A 24492-nucleotide genomic window follows, 5' to 3' on the forward strand; every position below is an offset into this window, starting at 1 on the left:
TGCTCAGATATCATCTTTTCCAACAACTTGAAAAGACAGTACTGCAGACTTGGGTGTTAGGCAGAATTTTCATCACTTTGTACATTCAAACAGAGACCTGGAACCACTTCTTAAACCTAAGTAATGATATGCACAGGTCTCTTTCAATAAAGCTTTTTCATTATCCAAGGTCACCGACAAAAGTTTCAACTGAGGAGTAGTTGACTTGGCTAAAAATATAATAAATTAGAAAATAATAAGTTTGAAAATATAGTTTTTATTTTTTTGAAAAAGAAATGATAATATGATAAATCTTCCATTGCATACCCATGACATATATAAAATTTAAACAACAATCCCCTCAAGTTTATGAGAACATATTTGAGAAAAAAAGTCAGGGATGTGGGGATTCTGCAGTTGAAGGATAAATACCACTGACGTGGAATCAGTGAGCACAGTGGCCTGAACTACCCAGAAGCTGTCAGAAAGTAGAACAAACTGTTCTCCGGTTATGCTGGGCCCTTCTGTCTTATCAGCCTCTGACCTTGCAGGGCCGATTTAAGGAGGTGGGAGAATTTGTGTTTAGCCTCTGTTCTGCTCACTGCCCTCTCCTTCTTGCTGTGCCAAGACCTCAGTTAACTCTGCACACTTGTTCTGAGAACTCCTGCGGGGCAAGTGACAGGGTTCCAAATCTACTTGGCTGGTACCAAAAAACCCAGGCAGCAGTGGTGGGCTAAGCATCTATATGTGAGAGGGAAGTTCTCAAAGGGGACGGCAGGGCCCAAGTCAGGACGAATCAGGAAAGAAGAAGCAGGCACTTGCTGCAAGGATGGGCAGGGCAGGCATTTGTTGATCCCAGCCTTGTAGTCCCATCTTAGGTCTAGATATGTGCAGAACACCAGTGCCGGGGCTCACAATAACAAATACAAACAATCACCTTTAGGGTAATCATGATTTAACCTCCTCAGCCAACTCTAGCTTGGAGGAGCAATTCTTATGTGCTTCAATGTTATTTCTCAATCCTTCTGCCAGGCAGCACAAAGGCTATCACCCTAATGCACAGGGTGAGCTCTCTGTTCTGCCCAGTACATTGACAGGGCTAGAGTGGACCCGCTTAGTGTCAGTTCCTTCCCTCCATGAGACCCCAGGAGCCACGCTCTTACCTTGATCCACTCTCCCAAGACTGACTGCAAAAATCACATCTCTTTCTGACAGGTCATTCAGGAATTTCTCTTCCCATCTGCCACATCTCTCATTTTTTATTATTCCCTAAAAGGATAATTGATTGCTAACTCACTGCTGGCCATACAGTGGCTTTGCGGATAGTGCTGACAAAAAAATAACATCAGAAGTGAGGGAATTACTGAAACTTCTGCTTTGTGTAATTGTGGGTGTTTCAGCCTCGAGTGTTGGTTTTCATTCTGGGTACCAAACTAAATGAACTTTGACAAATGACTTGCATTCGCAGGGAATTGGCTAGAGGGATAAGTAAGTAAAATATGCTATTTATGGAAAAATTGAGGAACGGGAATCCAGAGAGAAAATGAACAATGGAACATAAGGGCAGGATTGAGATATTCAAAGATGCATCCTATGAAATTAGGATTTGTTTTCAGTAATTCCAAAAGTTGGAAGGCTTATTTATTTCAATAAATTAAAATTACTTTGTAAATACCAGACACACCCATAGATTTTTAAAAATGTCTTCTCAGGATGGAGTGGGATCCCTGTCCCTAGAGGACCCAAGGAGAACTTGGAAAAGCTTCTGAGAAGGATGTTGCAGAACAGGACTCAGCAGAGTGTGGCCCCTGGGCCACAGCCACACCCGTTTATCTGCATATTGTCTGCGGGTGTTTCCACACTCTAAAGTAGGTTTAAGTAGTTGTGACACAGATTACATGGACAACAAAGCCCCAAATAATTGCTATTTGGTCCTTTCTTGATGCCTGCCATAGAAGATACTCAAGTGCCATTTTATAAATCAGCAAACTGAGACCCTTCAGGTTATTTTTCTGACTTTGCCTAGATGACTTTTTAAAAAGTATTTATTTGTTTATTCTCCCCACCCCCATTGTCTGCCCTTGGTGTTCATTCATTGTGTGTCCTTCTGCGTCTGCTTGTCTTCTCTTTACGCAGCACCGGAACGGATCCTGGGACCTTCTGGAGTGGGAGAGAGGTGCCCAATCTCCTGTGCCACCTCAGCTCCCTGGTCTGCTGCATCCCTTATTGTCTCTCCTTTGTCTCTCTTTTTGTTACATCATCTTGCTGTACCAGTTCTCCGCTCAGGCCAGCTCTCTGTGCGGGCTAGCACTCCTGTGTGGGCCAGCCCTCCTGCACGGGCCAACACCCTGCATGGGACAGTTCTTCACTCGGGCCTCCTTGCCTTCACCAGGGGGCCCTGGGAGTTGAATCGTGGCCCTCATGTAGGATAGATGGGAGCCCAATAGCTTGAGCCACATCCACTTCCCCCTAGATGACTTTTTAGAAGAGAGAAATTCCACCTGGAAGCAATAAAGAAAATGATTTAATTTTCAAAAATATTTTGTAGAAACACACCCTTATAAATAAGTACTACACAGGGAATTAAACTTCACGGAGAATTTATGGAATGCCTCATCAAGACAATCATGAGTGAGAGGCTTTAATATTCCAAGTTTAACAGTTCATAATAGCTACTGCAAAGTCATTTTCATGATCATCAACAACATATTATTACCTAATTCTTTTTGAAAAACATGGGAGAATTTCAGATTTCATCTGTGTAAAGTATGCATACAAACCACATTAAAGAAGGAAGCAAGTCACTGAGAGAATACAATTTTAAAGAAATAAATGATAAATCTCTGTGTAATAAAACTTACTCCAACTATTATAGAACCTTATTCATAGTCATGGAATACGTATGAAAGGTTCAGGCATATTTTTACTGTACCTGAAGTCAAGTAAGTCTTTTAATTGCAAACATTATGTTCATTTCCATATGCTCATAACTTGGAAGCTAGTGAATAGCAGACATTTTGCAAGATTTATTGGAGTGTTATTTCCTGTAGGCATTCATTTGGTGAGTTTTTATGTGATGAATGCATTTCTAATTGGGATTATTTACATAGGCATCTGGGTCCTGGTTAGGGATGGAAGAGAGGGACAGGGAGGCTGTAGTTTAGTGGATTCTGTGTTTGATTTAACATTTTCTAGAGAGGAGCAGGGTTCACGTTATGCCATTTTTGCCTGTTATGATGTCAGGTAGCTTTTATGGTTCCTTCCAGCTCTTGATTATTATGATTCCATATCCCAACCAAATGTATCTTTACGACCTCCTGGAAATATATTAAAGGGCAAAGATAACAAGGCCACAAAACACTAGATTTGGTGAGAATATGTTGGTTTTGTGAGTTGGCTTAGGACGAGACAGAAAATACAAGTCTAATCCAAAGAGATGAGAATTTAACAAATGCTGATGGGATGCCTATCCTGGTGGGGCCTGGGAGAAAATGAGGTTTTTAAAACAGGAAATAGAATGTTTTCTCTACAGAAGCTTACAAGTTTGCAAATAGATTTTTCAAGAAACTATTTTAGGATAGTCATCATTTGGGCATCCCTCCTCTGAGACAGCTCTAAAAACAAATTATATTTCAAAAACTATCACAAGGAAGGAAGTCTATCTCACTGAAAAATATGTGGCAGTTAAGCCTAAAACAGCAGCCAGATCAAGAATAACAAGAGCAAAAATTACTTTCCATGCTTTATTTAATTATTTCTAGCCTACATATTAATGGCTAAGTCCAAAATGGGCAGGGGAGCTCTCATTGTGCTTTGTCTATTGGCAAATGGCTCACATTAGGCCTGTCTGCTAGGAGAGATGAGGCACTGACTGGAAAGAGATAAGCATAGAAGGAAACAATCACAGAGCCTCTGGAAGATGGAATTATCCATTCTGGGCTGTGTACTTCATAGTAGTAATGGTTGAGCAGGAGTCTGGTTAACCCTGGCAGAAAAGGAAACAAATACCAAATGGTGTATGTGTCAGCTTAGGGCAAAGAGGAATCTCCTTGAAATGGTTGTGCAATTTTTAACCCTAAGGGCTGAGCAAAACACTAGTCTTCCAGAGCCCATATGCAGTTTAGACTGGGGGGAAGTAGAAAGTTACAAATGCAGGGCATGTTCTGGATTCTTCCTTGTTGCATGAGATGAGACTGTGCTTTGTTATCTCTTCTGACATAGAAACCATCCCCAAATGTAGTGGCTTAATCATAGCAACAGTTTGTTATTTCTCGTGATGGTGAGGCTTGCCTGGGTGGTTCTTCTCCATGTGGTATTGGCTAAGGTCACTGTGGCTGTTCATTCAGCTGGGAGCTTGTAGGGCTGGAACATACGAGATGGATAAACTCACAGGTCTGGGGCCTCATTTCTGGCTATTGGCCAGAAACCATTCTTCTCCGTGTGGCCTCTTGCCATCTGAAAGTTCTCTCAGTATTCAGTAGCCTGGACCCAAGTTGTTTTACATGGTGTATAGCTTCCAATAAAGCAAAAGTTAAAACTGACCCAAACTCTCAATGGCTAAATGCCAGATCTGGAACAGTGCCACTTCTGCCACATTCCATGAATGGCATAAGACCAAGGTAAATATATTCAGTCACTTGATGGGAGTAGCTATGAGCAACTCCAGCCTTCTGTATTATTGGCAGCCTTCTTTGGAGACAATCTACCACAGCCTGATTAATGGAAGTATTCAGGAAATATCAAATTATGGCCATGGAAAACTATTTTCCACATCTATGATGATATATTATTCAGAGGATGATTTGGACATTAGAATGAGAGAGTGAGTGAGTAAAAGGGGATAAGATGTGGAGATAGAACACCGAAGAAGAAACCTGGTTCTCTGTGGTCTGAATGATTGTCATTAGGGAGAATAGAAAAAGCTCTCTGCAGTCATTTAAATTTGGAATATGCCGAGTTTTAACTTACTCAAGCTGCTTTCTTTAGTGCAGGACTTCTCAGAGCTTTTAACGTGAGTATGTGCATTGTTGGTATCAAAATAAGAAATATACAGCATTTCCAAATGGATCTAATTTTTCATTAAACACTTTAGAGGACTAATGCTCCCTGGAATACAGTTTAGGAAATGCTGAAGCAACATGAGAGGAACAGATAAATGGCATATATAGCATGCCTTCTAAGACCTCAGAGAAATAAGGAAAGGAAAGGAGAAGCCTGCGAAGGTAATGGGGCTTAGAGGAAACTGGCCAGTACTTGGGGTCAGAAAATCTGGCTTTCATTTCCAGTCTCACTGGTTCTGTTCATGTGTCTGGGCAAATGATTGCAATTCTTCGAGCTTCAGACCTGAAGTATGAAAAATAATAATGCTATAATATACTGTAAATACTTATGTACGTGATTTTTATTGTTAACATCTATTTTAAGAACTCTTGTTTCTCTGGTGCCACATTACTACAGACTGGATGGATTTGGAGCAGGTTAATTAGTTCTCCGGTTGGCCGTCTCTTTTATCTCCTAGTTTTGAAATCTGCTCTTCTCTTCATCTTAATTCCTGCAGCTGCTTTCCACAAAAGGGCACAAGAAAGAAAAGGAGATAATGTTCACTTCAGATTAAAATGATCCTGAAGGCAGGCTTTAAGAAATAAAAGCAAGCAGAAGCTTTTAAGAGCTGTGAATTATGGACACCCAGGAAATTGTTCCATAATTTAGTGATTTTGCCTTCCATATTCCCATAAGGACTCCTGGGAATTATTTATTTATTTATTTGTTTATTTATTTATTTATTACCAAACGTCTGTTAATCTTGAAGTATGTTTTCCTCTTATTCTTTTCTTTAAGACTGAGTGCCTTTATATTCTGAATCTAGCTGCTGCAAGGCTTTGATTTAGTTATGTTAACTTCATCTGGTATAACAAAACCTGTCAATTTGTCATTGTTTAACAGTTCCTACTGTTTTAAAATATAAATCTAGGAAAATTGCAACTAATGTGACTTAAGGATGATAGTAACATTGTAATATTTTTGCAGCAATGACATAGATATATCAATTCTAAGAGAACTATAGGAGGTGTATAATGGGGTATAGGAGTTTTCTTTTTGGAATAATGAAAATGATCTAAAATTGATTGTGATAATAACAGCACAACTCTGTGATGAAGATCAGAGCCACTAGGTGTACACTTTAACTGGACTATACAAAATATGAGGTTGTATAACAGAGAATTCAATGATGAAAGATGGACTGTGGTTAGCAGGACAAATATGAGAATGTTCCTTCATTAACTATAACAAATGTGTAATGCTAATGCAGGGTGTTAATGATGGGGTGGGTTGGGGGAAAAATACATCAAATGTAAATATGGGCTATAATTAGTAGTAACATTTTGACAATGCTATTTTATAGTTTTTAACAAAAGTTTCACAACAATGCAAGTTGTTGGTGGTAGGATGATGTATGGGAGCCTTACAAGATGATATTCTTGTTTGTTTTATAAGTTCACAACTTTTACTATAGACTTACGGTTTATGTATGCTCACATATGAATGATATACTTCAATAAAATTTATTTAATTAAAAAAGGTCACATTAATGCTGGAATCAGGTCATAGGATATATCAAAACCAGGCTTGGTTTATAATAGGTGTTCAGTATATTTTTTGGGTTTATGGTCATCACTGCCTGCTCTTCCAGAGAATGTGGACCTCTACCATTATTTGTTCTATGCAGCAGTCAGGAAAAATCCCTTTGAGTAATGTATTTGTGAAACAATATTTTCTTCTTAAAGTATCCCAACTTCTCTAAACCTCCTTACCTCTGACAAGACCTAATAGCCAAGAAATGAATTTATCTTTCTTTAACTCAGAGTTTTCAAATATATTTAAAGATATAAATTTTTAAAACTAATACCTCCTAATATCCCAGAGTAGAGCTAGAGGGCAATGAAGAGGGGTTTCGGGAAACTTGCTCTAAAGTTTTTCAGAATTTTTCAATTTAGTAAAAGCTTTGACTAATGAGTCAACTTAATCACTGTCATTGTGGTTTTTGAAAGGATGGTTTTATCCCATTTCCCATGTTGTTATATGAACTTTATTATTAATTGAATTCCTGAAGCAATCATGTAGGATGTAAGTGGACATTAAAATTTGGGATTTGGATAAGAATCCAGAAGCTAATTCCTATTAGTTGTGTTACTTTAGACAGCTTATTTAACTGTTTTTTCAACTATCAGTTCCTTAATTGTAATTTCAGTACAAACACCTATTTCCTATGTGTGTATAATAATTAAACAATAAAATGTAAATAGACACAACAGTAGAGTTGCTGAAACAAAGTCAATGCCGATTAAATAGTGGTTGATTCTTGGGTCATTAATTCCAATTTCTCTTTTTACTTTGAGGATAAATGTTCTGGATAAGCCTAAAACTTCAATAAGAAAGCTAACAGAACACTGGCTTTTTATTAGGATCCTGGAATTGTGATACTATATATTTAAAATATTTAATATTTCACTCTGTTCTATAAAATGTTCGTGAAATGCATTAGTTGCTTGTTTCTGTGCTTTTAAAAGGTGAGGTTTGAATCATTGATTCACATACTAACAGGTGTTCCAATGATCTCCCTACAATCTTGGATTAGTAGGATGCCATTCATGATCTTCCTTTCCCATTAATAAAAATTTGAAGAAGGATACCATGCTTGTTGAATATGAAAGACTAAGAAAATAAGCTCAGTAGTGATGTATTATTATGTTATGAAGATCTATAATTTCTCACCTCAATTTGTCTCTAATTTTTATTGTTCCACATATATGAAAGGTTTTCCATTTTCTGTAGTCACATCTTTTAATCTTTTCCTGTAGTCTTGTTGCTTAGTAGATAAAAATGTCTTTACCCCTCAATAATATATTATGTATATTTGCTTATTTCAAAATTATATCTTAAAATTTTGCATTTAATAGTTTAATCTCCCTCAAATAATTTTAATGTATGTTATCCATATTGATTTGCAGAAACCATATCAATTTCAAAAATGGTATGAGGAAACATTGATTTTTAGTATCAATATCTAGAACATACTTGGCCTAGAAAAGTATTTTTAATTATTTTCATGATGCACATACCATTTATTCAGTCTATTAAAATAGATGAAGGGAGGGCGCAGGAGGCGCGCGGGGGCCGAGAAGGCACAAGGTGGCGGCGCGGGGACTCTGGGCCCTGGTGGCGGTCCATGGGGTGCGAGGCGGGAGGCCGCGGCCTGCCCAGGGCTCGGGGGCTTGGGAGAGCAGGGCGAGGAGATGGATAAACTGACCATCATTTCAGGATGTCTCTTTCTGGCCGCCGATATCTTCGCCATTGCCTGCATCGCCAACCCGGACTGGATCAACACGGGGGAGTCCGCGGGAAACACCAAGAGTAAGGCCAGGCTTCTTTGAGGACACACCAGATGGTGGATGACACCAGTGCTGCGCGAGGCCCCAGGGGCCCTGGAATGGGAGGCAATGGCAGCTTCTGTGGAGGCGTTGACAGCGGGATTCCTGGCCGAGGTAATGGAGCTCCCGAGGCAAGGCTGAGGACAAGGAGTGGCTCCCTGTCACCAAGCTGGGTCTGTTGGTCAGGAACATGAAGATCAAATCCCTAGCGGAGATCTGTTCTCTCTGCTCATCAAGGAGTCTGAGATCATTTGCTTTTTCTTGGGAACATCCCACAAGGATGAGGTTCTGAAAATCATGCCTGTGAAGAGGCAGACCTGTGCTGGCCCATGAACTAGGATCAAGGCCTTTGTCTCCATCAGGGACTACAATGGCCACATGGGTCTGGGCATGAAGTGCTCCAAGGAGGTAGCCTCTACCATCTGTGGGGCCATCTTTCTGGCCAAACTCTCCATTGTCCTTTTGCAACGGGGCTTTTGAGGGAACAAGATTGGCAGCCCCACTCTGTCCCGTGCAAGGTGACAGGATGCGGTGGCTCTGCTGGGGCACCTCATCCTCGTTCCCAGAGGTACTGGCATCATCTCGGCCCCTATGCCCAAGAAGCCGATAATGATGGCTGTATCGACAACTGGTATACCTCGGCCAGGGGCTACACGGCCACCCTGGGCAATTTCGCCAAGGCCACCTTCGATGCCATCTCCAAGACATAGAGCTGTCTTCCCCCTGACCTCTGGAAGGAGACTGTATTCACCAAGTCTCCCTACCAGGAGTTCACCGACCATCTCGTCAAGAGGCACACCAGGGTCTCTGGGCAGAGGACCCAGGGCCCCACTGAGGCCACCACTTAGATTCTCATGGGAAAAATAATACATGTTTGAATTTAAAAAAGAATAATAAGGCTAGGCTTGAAACAAGAAATACGTTTTTCTCCCCTCTTGAAAAAAAAAAAATTGATCAAGAAACACAATACAAAGACTCAGCATAGCACACATAGTCATTCAAAATTCAGCCATAAGTCCTTTCCCTGACCTACACCTCATTGACTCCTAAAATCATACTCTTTCACTACAGGGAAAATCTCTCCAGTCCTTGAACCTGCCAGTATTTTAATCCATACTTAATGCATTTATACCCACTGATGCCTTTTCTTCATTTGGTAAATTTATAAAGTGGGAGGGACAAAAAATAATGTTTTGCAGACACTTCCTGTGTCCAAAAATATTAAAAATTCTTTGTTTCTTTTAACCTCACAGAATCTGTGAGTGGAAATCACTATCTCCCCATTTTCACACCTGAGATGTCTTGACTTGTGATCTTTTAAGACTGCCCAAAGTCACAGAATTGGCAAGTGACTGAAATGGGATATTGTAAACTAGATTTGTATTAAGTTGAAGCCCACTTCCTTATTTTCAGTACTATTTTGTTTCCCACTCCAGCAACTTCAATATGTCTGCTTGCCTGCTTGGACTTTTCTAATCATGCACACTTTTACATATTTCAACACATCACTGGTTATTATCTTTTATAATATAGTTGTCAATATTTATGTCCACTTCACTTACAATTTTATGAACTCCTTGAAGAATGATGCAGGATTCATATTTTTGCCTTTGGCAATCAATGCAGAGATGAACACAGAATAGGAGTAAAAACAATGTATGCTAGACAAATGGGTGGATACAATTTGATTGGACAGTATTGTTTCTTGTCTAATTTTGCTTTCATTTTTTGACGCTTCTTAGAGTAAAATCCCATTATAATGTATATGGCATCCATAATGTAGTACACAAAATGGTTTATAAGGGACTTTTGTTTTAATTGAAGACATAATATTACAGTTGTGTGAGAGATGTCACACTTCTGCTAGAGACAAATTCTATTTCTTTTAAATATATCCTGAAGGGTTTGCATAGGAATTGTTTTCAAGCCATAAAATTATTTACTGTTGCAGTGAAGGGAAAACAAAAATCAATTTCCCTCCAAAAATTTATGAGTGCACTAGATAGAGCTTTAGTTAATACATCTCAAGGAGATCTTTCGATAGACCCTCGCTACTGCTGTATTTCTTCAGAACTATACTCCGCATTTCCTAATCAGCTATATCCAGCTATGCCCAGACATTAAAGTAAAATTTATCATAAAAATAGAAAAGTCAGCAGTCCTTGAATTTCATTGGTTTGAATAAAACACGTCTTGACAAAAGTATTCAACAGTTGATTTCTCCACAAATCACCCTATTTCAATATTTGTGAGTCAGAGAAATACAAGCGGTTTTACCATTTTTTATTATGTCAAGTCTAAAACAAATAAACAAAATATCTCATTACCAGCATACCTCATTTTAAATAAACTCATTTTAGTGTATTTGAAATCTTGAAATTAATAACATGGAACAAGATCTTATTTTACCAACACAAGGACTCTGTCTAATATTAGGAATTAGTCTGGAGTACCTCTTTGACACTGCTAGGTTAGATGTGTTAGAGCAAACTATTTCTTTTATGGTGAATATGGAGACCACAGTGAAAGGTGGATTCAGAATCATATATTTTAGAATTGAAAATATTCAAAGAAGTGCTCATTTTATCCAATGAATTTCTTTTGGGAAGGTAAAAAACTAAATTGAGAACCTATTGTCATATATAAGTCCACTTTATAAAACAGTGCAGTGCTAAATTGCCCTGGTTGAAGCAAGGATGGGTATTGAAACCTGCTTCATGAACTCTTTCCCAAACTCCATCCTTCAACTCTACAGACAACAGTTTAAAAAAAGAAAAACACAAAAAAACATTGATGATGTCCTACTACTTTCTTTTAAAGTTGTGGAAACTGAGACTGAAATAAGTTAACAGACCAATACCAGTGAAGAATCTATTTACATAACAGGAGCACGTCAACGCCGAGCATTTTATCTTCCAATTTGACAACTCTGAAAATGAAGATTAAAGTATACTTTTCAATGGAAAGAAAGATCGAGCATGGGAAATGCACTGCTATACTGTACCTGAAGAATTTTAGGATGAGAAGAAAGGTTACATTTGTTCTGACCGTCTAATTCCCAGTACGGAGAACTTTCCTTAGGGTAGTAAATTGAATCATGTGGCCCAATTTATACGTGTTCTTAATCTTAGTCTGCATTCCCAGTGAAACCATCGTACATAGGATCTCTCAAAGATGCTACTTTAGTGAAAGACGTTGCTCAGCTGAATGAGGGTGCATCTCCGACTGGATTACTGGAGTTCTTTACAAGCAGAAAAATTCAGGCATGGTCAGAGAAAGCCACAGAAAGAGCTAGATTGAAAGTCAATGGAAGTAGGAAAAGAAGGGGAGAGGACATTGCCATGTGCCTGAATATGACCTACCCTGGGATGAAGCATGACTTCTGGCCTCTGAAACCATGAGACACTAACCTTCATGTGCTGTTTGTTAGGGGAGCCAAGCAAACAGAGACACTTATTATGGAGAATTAAAATAGTCTCATTTTCCACTTTCTACTGGACAGCATAGAATAATTTAATATAGTAAAAAGGGTCAAGGGGGATGTGAAATGAAATGTCATATTTTAAAGCCACATGAGTGAGACAAAGTTTATTATACATATTATATTTTTGTATTTACACTATTATATATTTTGCTGATAGAGAAAGAACAGGAGTGTGATATGTGTGTGTGTGTGTGTGTGTGTGTGTGTGTGTGTGTATGAAAAAGAATATTTTCTTCAGTAATTTATTTTATGAAGGAAAGGCCTGATCTTCCTATCATCAGCTCTTCAGGATACTATTCTCTTCAGTCTTGCATATGTACATATGTGCAGCTGCTTCAAGTATATTTTTTGTTTGTTTTGCCTTTGCTTTGGCCATTTGCCAACAGACAGAATATGTGGATTTATTTTGGCCTCACTATTCACTTTAGGGCTGTTCAGACTCTTTCAAAGTCCAAGGGACCCTTTCCATATCACAGTTCAACTTGGCTATATAAGCAGTGATTTTTTTCCTGTTTTTGGCACCTGGTTCTCTAATGCTCTGAATGGATAAAGTGGGTGAAAACTTACAGCTGGATGAAATGTTATGAAGAATCTTTCTCTCCATTCCCATAGACCCAGCTTTTATTTATAATGACTTCTTCCTCTCTCTAGGAGAGTAAATGCCCACTGGTTCCTTTTACTTTTTGCCCAATTGACTTCTTGGAGTTTCACACTGATGTACAAAGGAAAATTTCTTTATGGGAGGGGAGTCAAAAGTTGCAATATTTGGGAGACAGACACATACACCAAATAAAAATGAATTGGAATCTAATGTCGGGGTGGGGTGTAGAACAGCTTGTCCAGTATACAACCTTTCACAGAATCTGAACATGTGAAAAAAGGACCAAAGAGTGGAGAAAGCAAATAGGAGTCTTTCTACTTATGTTTCAGGATAGAAAAGCATATTCTACTTCCATTGCTTTTTCCATTTCTTGCCTTTAGTCATGAAGGTAGAAGACATTTCTCTCAAATTCTGGTGGCAAAATAGCCAGTTATGTCTAATTTTCAGATGTGAGTTTTCATCACTGTTGCTATCTTACTAGGTATTTTGGCAGAGAAGTGGGGAAGGTGCCATCGAGAACTACTTTCCAAATGGCATTTTCAACCATTGTAACAACTCTATTCTCATAAACGGTGAGAAGAAGAATGTTCTGTGCTAAGCTACAGAGGATTTTATTTCCCTCTATGTAAACCATTCCATGTCGGAATAAGAGTTTATATAAAATTAATGTGTTATATATACCAAGCCTAAATGACTTAATTTTGAATATATAGACATTTTCAATCATTAAATATTAGTATGTAGAAATTGAAGGGCCTCTCAGGAGTGACAGAGTTCCCAATCCTCCTTTATGCTTTGTCTAAAGCAGAATTTAAAGCTTTTTAATAGACTTTAGAAGGGCTAGAAATCTCCATATATACAGCCTTTCCTGCCCTGATTTATTGGTGGATTTCCTGTGGAATTTTTATGCAACACTTGATTTCCCCTGCGGGGCTTGTTAACTCCTGATTGGGTAATGAAAATTTCCAGCCAAGATTAAGCACAAACAAAGCCAAAATTCATTTATTTTAATAAGGGAAATTGAGGTTCTGAGGTTTTGTGTTTCCCTTTTTCAAATAAACTAGTCTGTCAGGCAACTCTTTTAAAAATATTTGGTGGAAATTACAAAAAAATAAATTTAATACTCTTATTTCTGGGTTATTCATCAACATTTTGAAATGAAAAATGGCTCTATATGCAATTATTCTATTTGTGTCTCCCCCATTTCCCCTTTTTTTGTTCATAGGAGAAACTGCTGGGAGAGAAGCATTTCTATTTCTCCTTAGGCCACCGTCCTTTCCATCTCAAATGCCTTGCTATAATCATTTTCAAGATAGAGATGGCATTTCCGCAGGCCTTTAGCAAATGAATGGAAATTTTCTATCCAGAGAAAAACTAATGATATACTAGTACCAGAAACCATTAAGTGCTTTACATATTGTTCCATCATTTATTTCTCACAAAATGGCTGTTCTAACACAATGAGAGACCTTCTCAAGAGCAGTTAATGATATCTGAGGGAGAGGAGAGTATCGCCTGGAGAGACTTTTAGGAGACAGATTGGTGGCAGGAGAAGGTTGATTGGAAATGGAACAGGAAAAGAAGGAAGAAATCAAAATTCCAGATTTCCTGACTGGGGTGAATTAGTGATAGATTTATAGACAGGAAATACACGGAGAGGAATCAATTGTTAGTTGGGACATGGACACGTATAATAAACTAGCATTTCAGTATGTTGAGTTTAAGATAACTTTGGGACATTCAGGATCATGATAACATTTTAAAATATAAACCTGGAGCATGGTAGATAGCATGAGGATACAATTACACATTGCAGAAGAGTTTCCATAAAAGTTCATTAGTAACTCTAGATATTAAGATTGTAACGTCCATGATAGCTTGTTTTTTGCTGTAATCCTGGCACATAAATGCAAAAATCGCTCAATATATAATTTTGAATGAATGAATGAATAAGTGAATCTGAATGAATTGAAATAATATTATGGTGAGAGAAAGAATTATATTGGCGTGAATAAAGATACAGTATTTGTTTTTATTGTCGTAACATATGTTGTTTGTCACAGGACTGCCAATGCAAAGTACCAGAAATGGGTTGGCTTTCTTAATGGGGATTTTATTTAGGATAAAGGCTTAAACTTCTGAGTCCATGAAATGTCTAAATCAAGGCATCGGCAGACATGCTTTCTCAACAAAGTCAGCTACTGCTATCCTGGCATGTGGCAATCAGGGTGGTCCCAGGGTCCTACCGTGGGGCAGTCAGGCATATGTCAGGGATTGTTTCCTCAGTCCTGAGCTGCTCTTTGGGACCAGCTCATCGGGGGCCTCTTTCTGTGCCTCTGTACTCTGATTGTTCCAGACTCCTGCTCCTCTCTCAGCCTCTCGGGGCTTCTCTCTTTTCCTGCAGTCCTCTTTCTCACATGGCAGGATCAATATGACCACTTCCTTTCTCTCTATGTCTCTCTCTGTGTCTCCATTTATATAAGACCCAGAAAGAGGGTGAAGACTCAACCTGAGTCACTCCTCACTGATGTAGTCCAACAAAAGCAATCTCATCCAGCAATCTAAATTGAATCTAATGCAATCTAATGGTATCACACCCACAGGAATAAATTAGTATAAGAGCATAATCTTTTTGGGGGGATTCACCACGTTCAAACTGTCACATGTATGCAATTTTCCATTTTAACAATTATTAAGTATACACTTTTGTGTATTAATTAGATTCACAATATTGTGCTACCATCACTACCATTCATTACCAAGACTTTTTCATTACTCCAAACAGAAAAAAAACTATAAACCTATTAAGCAATAACTCCCCACTCTCTCCTCCCTTTGATCCCCAGTAATCTCTAGTTTCTGTCTCTATTAATTTGCTTATTTTAGATATTTTATATGAGGGATTGTTTCATACAATATTTGTCCTTTCACATCTGACTTATTTCACTTAACATAATGCTTTCCAGTTTCATCCATGTTGTAGCATTCTCCGACATGTATAAACTACATTTTGTTTATTCATCTGTCCCTGGACATTTGGTTGTTTCTCCTTTTTGGCTATTGCAAATAATTCTGCTATGCATGATTTTGCATATGTATCTCTTTCAGTCCCTGCTTTCAATTCTTTGGGCATATATCTAGAAGTGGAATACCAGATCATATGGTAGTGCCATGTCTACCTTTTTTTTTTTTAATTTTTTATTCATTTTTTAAAAAAATATTACATTCAAAAAATTCAACCCCACCACCCCCATCCCCCAATCCCCCCACAGCAACACTCTCTCCCATCATCATGACACATCCATTGCACCTGGTACCATGTCTACCTTTTAAAGTACCCACTTAGGGAAGCAGATGTGGCTCAAGTGACTAGGCTCCCCTCTACCATATAGGAGGTCCAGGGTTTGATTGCTGGAGCCTACTGGTGAAGGCAAGCTGGCCTATGTGGTGAGCTGGCCCGAGCAGAGAACTGGCCTACACAGGAGTGCTGACTTGCACAGGAGTGCTGGCACAGCAAGGTGATGCAACAAAAAAGGACAGAGACAGTAAGATGCAGCAAACCAGGTTGCTGAGGTGGCGCAAGAGATTGAGAACCTCTCTTCCATTCCAGAAGGTCCCAGGATTGGTTCCTGGTGCAGCCTAAAGAGAAGACAAGCAGACACAGAAGATGCACAGTGAATGGACACAGAGAGCAGACAACAAGTTGGGGATGGGGGTGAGAATAAAAAAATAAATCTTTAAAAATAATACGTGCCCACTTAATGAATATTTTAAAATTTTCTTCCCAACCATATAATACCCTTTTTGAGTGAGAGCTATTAATGAGAAAAGCATGGGCTTTGGAATTAGCAAGATTTAAGCTCAAATTCCAGCTCCATGCTTTACCAGATTTGGACCCTGAGCTATTTATTTAATGTCTCTACTGTCTCATTTTTCTGGTGAAATTATCCACCTTGCTGCCACATCATAAGGATGTTATGGGCATGATATGAAATGCAGCATGGGAAAGCTTCTATTACATTATTCCGCACACTGCATATTTTCAATAAATATTGGATTCCCGTGTCATTTTCTCTCCCTTAGCACCTTAGTACCTATCCCTAGAACTGGGGCCATGATAGGAGCCACCACATACTATGTGGACAAAATCTGGAAAAATGTAATTAGGGATGAATTTCTATACCACAGACTTTTGTTTGTTTGTTTTTTCCATTTGAAACACCCCACTGTGAGTCACTTGATTTTCTGAAATGTCCTTCTTAATCAAAGTGCTGCATGGCCTGCAATTTTGTAAATTGAAGTGAATTAAAATTAGTTTTGTCAGAGAATTTCACAACACCCTCCACTCCGACCTGGAAATAATTAGAGACACCCTGGGGTATCACAGACCCAGACTCAGGAATCACCGCTCTCTGTGTTGCTTCACTTTTGTTTTTATGAGAACTAAATTGACAGCAGCAGTTCATTAGGGGAGTGTGATTAAAAGTGCTTGGCTTGCTGATAAACGCACTAGCACTTTGGGAACCATGAAAAATGCCTTCCTTCTTTCCAATGAAGTTGAGCAGAAAGGTCAAAGTGTAGGTGTGTGCACGCATGTATGTGTAATACAAATGAATTAGAAGTAAGATGCCTTCAACATCCAATTTTAATGGGAAATAAGTCAACATCAAGACAGGCATTTAGAGACCTACTTGGAACATTTTACTTATTAACATGCACTAACTAAAAGAAGTAAGAAAATTATACCCCTGCTTCTGGATTTGTGCCTATAATATGTGCATAATTTAAAGGCAAGAAGGAAGAAATGGAAGGAAGGAGGGAGGGAAGGGGGAAAGGTACTGAGAGAGGGAAGGACGGAGGAGGGAGGGGGAGCAACACCAGCCTGCTGCACCATGATGTGTCTACTGAGCTTCCATGAATTAAGCAGTTGACTGCTGCTTAGCATTAGGCTATTGGGAGTGGGGAGGCAATTAAACCTGAGGTGGACAATTGCCCATCATGGTTTTCTGAAGAAGAGCTATCCCCATGAAGCTCACCTGTTCATACAAAGGTGGGGTCTTTATTAATGATAACTATCTGGAGTCGTTTACTAGAATTTGTGCATTGTAGAGTTGTCTTTTCCTGGACCTGCTTTTTGAAATGTATCATCTTGTTTCACAGCTGGCCAAGTCTAAGAAGACACTTGGTTGAGTTACTCTGAATTCTTTAAGAATTTAAAGGTAATTCTGAGGTTGTAGTCTTGCTCATTAGCAAATGATCTGCACACTAGTTCCTCAGCCTAGAGGGCTCACAGCAATGAGGACTCTCATTAGGAAGCCCTCTGACATTCCTTTCCTCTCACTCCTTTACATCTGCTCACCTCTTCCTGATAAAAGAGTGTGCCCCTCCAGATCTTCCCCTTTGGCCAGTGACCTAAACTCATGAAGTCAGCCACACAGGAAATGTAGATTCAGAGGAAGCTGCCTCCATTCACATCTCCTGGGACTCTTTTAGTATTAATAACAGCAAATGTCTCCAGCAGGCATTGTATCCTAAAGCTAGTGATGGTGAGTCAAGGGCCAAAGCTATAGGAGCCTCCCCTGTTGCATTTTCTGCATTGGTTTTGATCCGTAAGTTTTTCTCTTCTGTCTTACCATATAGGACCCTCATGTAAGTCAGAGCATGAGGACAATTTTGGTTTGAAAGATGCAGTCATTTTAACAAGTGCGCATTATGTAATAGTTTTTATAATAAGATTGCTAACAGCTAATATTTATGGATTTTTTAATCCCAGGAAGGTAATTTACCTGAATGCCCCAATATGATGCTTATGGTGATCCACAGGTATTATTGACCATATTTTAAGTTAAGGAATCTGTGGCTCTGGAGGATAAGTAACTTGTTCAAAGTGGGGGAGTCAGACCTTAAATCCCAATTTGAGTGATGTCATAGCCTTTGCGCTTTCTACTATACTAGTTTGCCAAAAACACACACACAAAAAACGCAAATAGAGGTTTATCAGTACAAGGACACAAGTCACAATTGGCTTTTAAAAGAGCTCTGTCATTCAGGAGAAGATCCTTATTGCTGAGAACATTCCCAGAAGGCAGAATGTTGGATTTTGTGCCTGTTTTCACCCTGGTCATTTTTGTCCTAGGTTTTCCCTGCCCCAGTAGATAAACAGTATTGATTATGTTGACTCTAGCAATAAGCTTTGAATTGGTTCCCATCTGAGATGTGTCCTTTAATAATAATTTGTTCTTTCCTCAGCATTCATTGCCTTTGGTGTGCTTTACTTTTGGTAAGCAAAACATAATTAAACATGGAGGCATTGTTTGAATTCCATTCCCCAATGCTCCAAACTTTCTCTTCCAAATCAATCTAATCACAGAAAATGTTAGAGTTAAACTAGGTTGGGAAGGAAAACAAGGCATACAGAAAGAAGGTAGGAACTCCAAGGGGCTGGGTGATCTACAAAATTGAAGAGCTCGTAGTGGACAAAGAGTAGTGGTGGGTGAAGTTGGAAGCAATTGAATCAAACCAAGAATATAGAGAACCTATCCATAATATAATTAAGTAAATATAACTTTAATTCCTTGCTAATTGGGTAGCATTGGGTAAGTGTCTCTGAGCTTCTGTTTCCCATCCATATGATAAATATTAGAATATATAGCTGATAAACTTGAGGTTCAGTAAGCTATATAAAAATACATAGAGGTATGTAAGAGGAATTCAATAAGAGAGCATTTATCTAAATACCCATCCGTACAGCTCTTTCTTTCTGTTATCTGAGCTTTGGTAACCTCTCTAAGGGCCAATTTCTTCATGCGTAATATGCTTTGTGATTTGCCTCATGCCATTCCACTATGTGGATTCTAATGGCATGGTAGAAACTACATGGATTTTGACATCACTCAGAACGGAGTTGAAATCCCAGTTTTGTCAATTAGCATCTACAAAAACTTTATCAAAGATCTGAACCTCTCTGAGGCTCAACTTTCTCATAGGAAGAGAGTATTAATCTGCCTTGCAGGATCTTGGTAAGCATTTCAGTCAAGGTCCTAAAGCATCTAGACACACGCTACTCTACTCACCTTTGCTTTACCATCAATAATGATAATAGTTCTATTCTAATATGATAGATTGCAGAGTTTAAAGCAAGTTACAAGTAATTAGTAAGCAGGGACAAATAATCACATAGGGGCCCAGAATATCTACTTCACGAAAGAAGCACTGTGGTTGATATGAAGAAAAACAAGACCATATCTCAGCCCACAGAGTGGTGGCAGTATTTAAGGGAGGTCTACCACTTTCCCTACCCCTGCCATGTGCTGGCTTTCTTGCCACTACAAATGCCAAGGCAGAGTTTCTTTACTATTTTTCCAAGGATAGGTTTACAAGTAGGTTTGAAATATTGATCCATTGAGGACTCAAGGTTGCCAGGCTAATGCCTGGGGTGGCTGAGATCAGTTCCCTGGCAGTCACCTCTATTACATGCCAACTTAATAATTTAATCCAGTGTTCAATAGGGGTTATATATCTATATGCTATATATTTGTGCACACACATTATGAGATTAAACAAATTCAAAACTAGAGAAGGGGGCATGTACAAGTTATAGACTGTTCTATACTAATAACTTCTTATCTGCCTATCCAGAAAAGACGATCATAATTCTATGATATCTTACATTGCTTCTTATTTCAGGCATAATGAGAAACTCAAGACTTCTGGTCATCCACAACTCCTTTAATCTAATTCAAGTTCCCATCTGTGGCAGTTTGGTATTGTTTATGAATTATAAAAATAGATATTGTATTGTATTTGTAAAGTGATCTCTTCCTCTGGGCCTATTAGATTGTGTTGCTACAGAGGTTTCACTTTTACTTTATTAAACCTAGATTAGGGCTTTTATTTGACCACATCATTAGGGTAATTCAGTTTGAGTCCCTGTTCCCACCCCCCCTCCCCCTTTGTGGGCTATATAAACAGATGCTCAGTAAAAGACAGGGACGTAACTACACAGAGAAGGAGAACACAGAGAGTTTAGTTTTGGATGCTAGAGTCCCAGGGAGAGAGCTGAGCTGTTCGCCTGATACTTTGCAGCTGAAGAGACCAGAGACCTGAACAGCTGAAAAAGCCTGGAAAGAAATGAGCCCCTGGAGCAAGAAGAGGCTTATGCTAGCCTACAGCTGAGATTGGAAGAAGCTGGGACCATGGAGCCTTAAGAGGAAGAGGAAGGCTGAACCCTCGCAGAGACCAGCAGCCATCTTGCACCCATACGTAGCAGCCACAGGCTTTGGTGAGGAAGTAACTTATTCTTTATGGCCTTGTGACTGAAAGCTTCTACTCCAAATAAATAGCCTTTATAAAAAACCAATTGATTTCTGGAGTTTTACATCAGCACCCCTTTTGGCGGACAAATACACTCTTGCTTCCTGATTCCTTTACCCAGTGATTCTCAGAGTCCTCCACAGACTAGCAACATCAGCATCACCTGGAACTTGTTAGAAGGGCAAATTCTTAGGTCTGACCCAGCTCCAAGATGGGGGCCAAGCAATCCCTGCTTTACCAAGCTGTTCAGGTGAGTGTGATGCATGCTGCCTTATGAGAACCACTGAGCAACTGTGACCTTGAGAATATAAAATCTGTCACCAGCAAATCCCCTGGGCCTTACCTCTTCTCTAAATATTCTCTAACCTTCTTAATCTAGTTGAATTCTGACTGATGAGGATATTGATTTACTTGTAGCCTTCTCAAACAGACTTCTTAAAAAGATATTTATTATATAATAAATCAGCTATAGAAAAGCATGCAAATCAAATGGATGTCAATGATTTGTTATAAGACAAATACCATCCAAGTTACAGAGAGAACCCCAAAAACTCCTTCCCTTTGCCTCCCCCAATCACAACCTTCCCCCTTGACATAAGGAACCATTATCCTGACTTTTCTAGCGATCATTTACCTGTATGTTGTTTCTTTTTTAGTAGTTTGATGATTCACATACGCATCACTCAGCATTTTAATTTACTTCTTTTCTTTTTTTAATTTGACATGACTTTTATATCTCCTTTTAATTTACAGGTTTCTGTTCCATCGTCTTCCTTTTCTTATAACTTATGTGTTGTATAGTCCAGGCCTTTTGACCTATAATCCCATCTGGGTTTTGCTGATCTCATAGTTATAGTGCAGTTCAACATGGCCTTCTAGGGCATCCATCTACCACATGGGAGGTCCACGGTTCAAACCCCGGGTCTCCTTAACCTGTGTGGAGCTGGCCCATGTGCAGTGCTGATGTGTGCAAGGAGTGCCCTGCCACGCAGGGGTGTCCCCCGCGTAGGGGAGCTCCACATGCAAGGACTGTGCCCCGTAAGGAGAGCCGCCCTGTGTGAAAGAAAGTGCAGCCTGCCCAGGAATGGCGCCACCCACACGGAGAGATGACACGACAAAAAGAGACACGGATACCCAATCTGCTGACAACAGAAGTGGACAAAGAAACAAGACGCAGCAAATAGACACAGAGAACAGACAACGGGGGGGGGGGGGGCGTGCGGGGGGGAGGAGGAAGGGAGAGAAATAAATAAATCTTAAAAAAAAAAAACATGGCCTTCTAATCATTGGACATTTTCTCATCTTTGATCAGTGGAAGTTTCTTCAAGTTGGGCCTTGAATCTTCTTGACATGATCTTAAGAGTTCTCCTTGATAGCTTGTTATATCAGTGCATGAGATTTTTCCAGTGCATCTTGTACATTTCCTGTACCAAAGCTGCAATCATCCATTTCTCTAAGAAGTCCTGTTTCCCCCCCTTTTTTTTTGTTTTTGCCCCTGAGAAATGATTTTTCAAGACCAGAATCTAGTGCTGGGAATGCTCATTACTACCATGTTGATTTCTAGGCCTTTTCTTTCAACAGAGCTATATAGAAAGATAAATGCATCATGACTTCATATTGATAACTACAGCTTAAATTAAAGACTACAGAGCTTTTACTTAATCTCTTCTTTACAGCATGTGTATCTCCTGTCTTTCATACCAAGACTCCCAGGGGCATAGGAGATATAATAAAAATTAGAATATCTCATAATTACTTATTTGTTATATCCCATATTGCCTACTACAGTCTCAGAATATCAATATTAATACTTTAAATATGCTTACTGAAAACATTAAATTTTTTATGTGCTCCCCCCATTCTCCCACAATTTTAAAAACAGATGCATTATCAGAACTTTATAGGCATTTCATATTATAGTCTTTCTCTCTTAATGCTTTTTCATTTCAGTAATCCAGGTAATTTTCTTTGCCCACCCCCTCTTTCCGCCGCTTACCACCAATGTTGATGTTTTTCTATATTTTGATTGTCTGAAGCTCATTTTCTAGAAGATTCCTCAGGAAAATATCTCATGAGAACAGTATTCTCTGAGTTATTTCTTGTTGATAATAGTTCGTATAGTTTATATTTGACAGTCAGTCTTGCTGGATTCAAGATCCTTGACTCTCATGTTTTCCTTTGAATATCTTACATAGACGCTCTATATTCTTTTCACAGAACGTGCTATTTTCAATGAGCCTGATAATGATCAATTTTCTGTCTAAGTCATATGTTGTTTATTTTCCTAGACACTCAAAGGAACATTTCCTTATTTATTTAAGACATAATTATTGCATTAGAATATGTCTTGGTATTGGTGATTGTGGGTTAATCTTTTAGGACACATTTTGTGCCATTTCAATGTGTAATTTTGATTTTTTAAATTATGCTTTATGAACTTTCCTAGCTTTGTTCTCCTTCCCACTTTCATTGGTCCTTCTCTTTACTTTTTCTCTCCTTACTTCCCAACAACTTCTCTTCACAGGGGACTCTTTACTAGAAGAGGGTCTGGCTGGTCACTTTTGAAAGTTCATAGGGCCCTAGACATTGTCACTCCTAATACCTTCCTAGGTGGCTCTTTCACTCACCCACTATTCAGAAAGTCACACTTCCTCCCAGTTTCAGTTGTTGGTCTCTTATTTTTGTCAACACAAGACAAAAATATTGGCTATTTTTGTCAATATTGCTTTGTTGGTTCCTTTCTTTTCCTCCCACACCTGGTATCATGCAGGTCTTGTGGCTATAGTTGGTTCTCTTCATCTCCTTGCATTTTAGGGTTTGTGGCAATATTTTGTTTTATAGATTTGTTTTAAATACCACCCATACATTTGTGTTTTTCTATCTAGTTGCTGTTTGCTTTATGTGACATTTGGAAAGACTGGAATTATTTGGGATTTTCTGCTACCCCAGTTATCACAGGGCATTTAGTTGGGATGGGCTCCTTCTTGTTTTTCATGGTTGGTCCAGACCATTTATTTCTCTTTCTCCTCCATAGCCTTTGAAGCATCTAATACCAGACAGTTCTACTCAGTACCCTTTCATTAGCTTTCTGGCCACCTCCCCTCATTCATTAAATATATTAACCATTACATATCTATATATTTTTCACCACTGCTCCTCTATTATTCTTAGAAAATTCAGCATCGACATAAAACATTGCTTTAATACCCCAGTCCAAAGAGTCTCTGAATTCATTCCTGTATTCCCCTCCTCTTCCCCACCTCACTGAAACATTCCTTTGGCCTAATCTGAGTCAGTACTAATAACAAAATAGTTTGTGAAATCTTGATTTCAAGTACAGCACTCTCCATTCACCACTTTTTAAAAGAAACTTATAAAAAAGACATAAATAAAAGAAAACTAATAGGAACAGTCACAAGTTTACAACAAATAATTACAAAAGTATCTAGGGCAGCATGAATATAAACCATAACATGGCATAGTGAACTAAGCGTTATATGAATAAGCTGTAATTAATATTTGCACGAAGACCAGAATAAAAAAAAAAACTTTAAAAGCTTAGTTCTATATTAAGCTTCTTTTCTTCCTCCAAATCCACAATGGATTTATACTACATAATTTTTTAAAAACAAATACATCATGTGAAATGATGAATTACATATTAATAGATGGAAAGTTAATGTGAA

The 24492-nt window shown here is 38.8% G+C and overlaps 1 pseudogene; it reads left to right on the top strand.

The window, feature by feature from the left end:
• The first annotated feature begins 8123 nt into the window (after positions 1-8123).
• On the top strand, positions 8124-9256 carry LOC101417796 (small ribosomal subunit protein uS5 pseudogene; annotated as a pseudogene).
• The last annotated feature ends 15236 nt before the right edge of the window (positions 9257-24492 follow it).

Source organism: Dasypus novemcinctus, chromosome 18 (genome assembly GCF_030445035.2).
Source record: "Dasypus novemcinctus isolate mDasNov1 chromosome 18, mDasNov1.1.hap2, whole genome shotgun sequence".
Classification (NCBI taxonomy): Eukaryota; Metazoa; Chordata; class Mammalia; order Cingulata; family Dasypodidae; genus Dasypus; species Dasypus novemcinctus.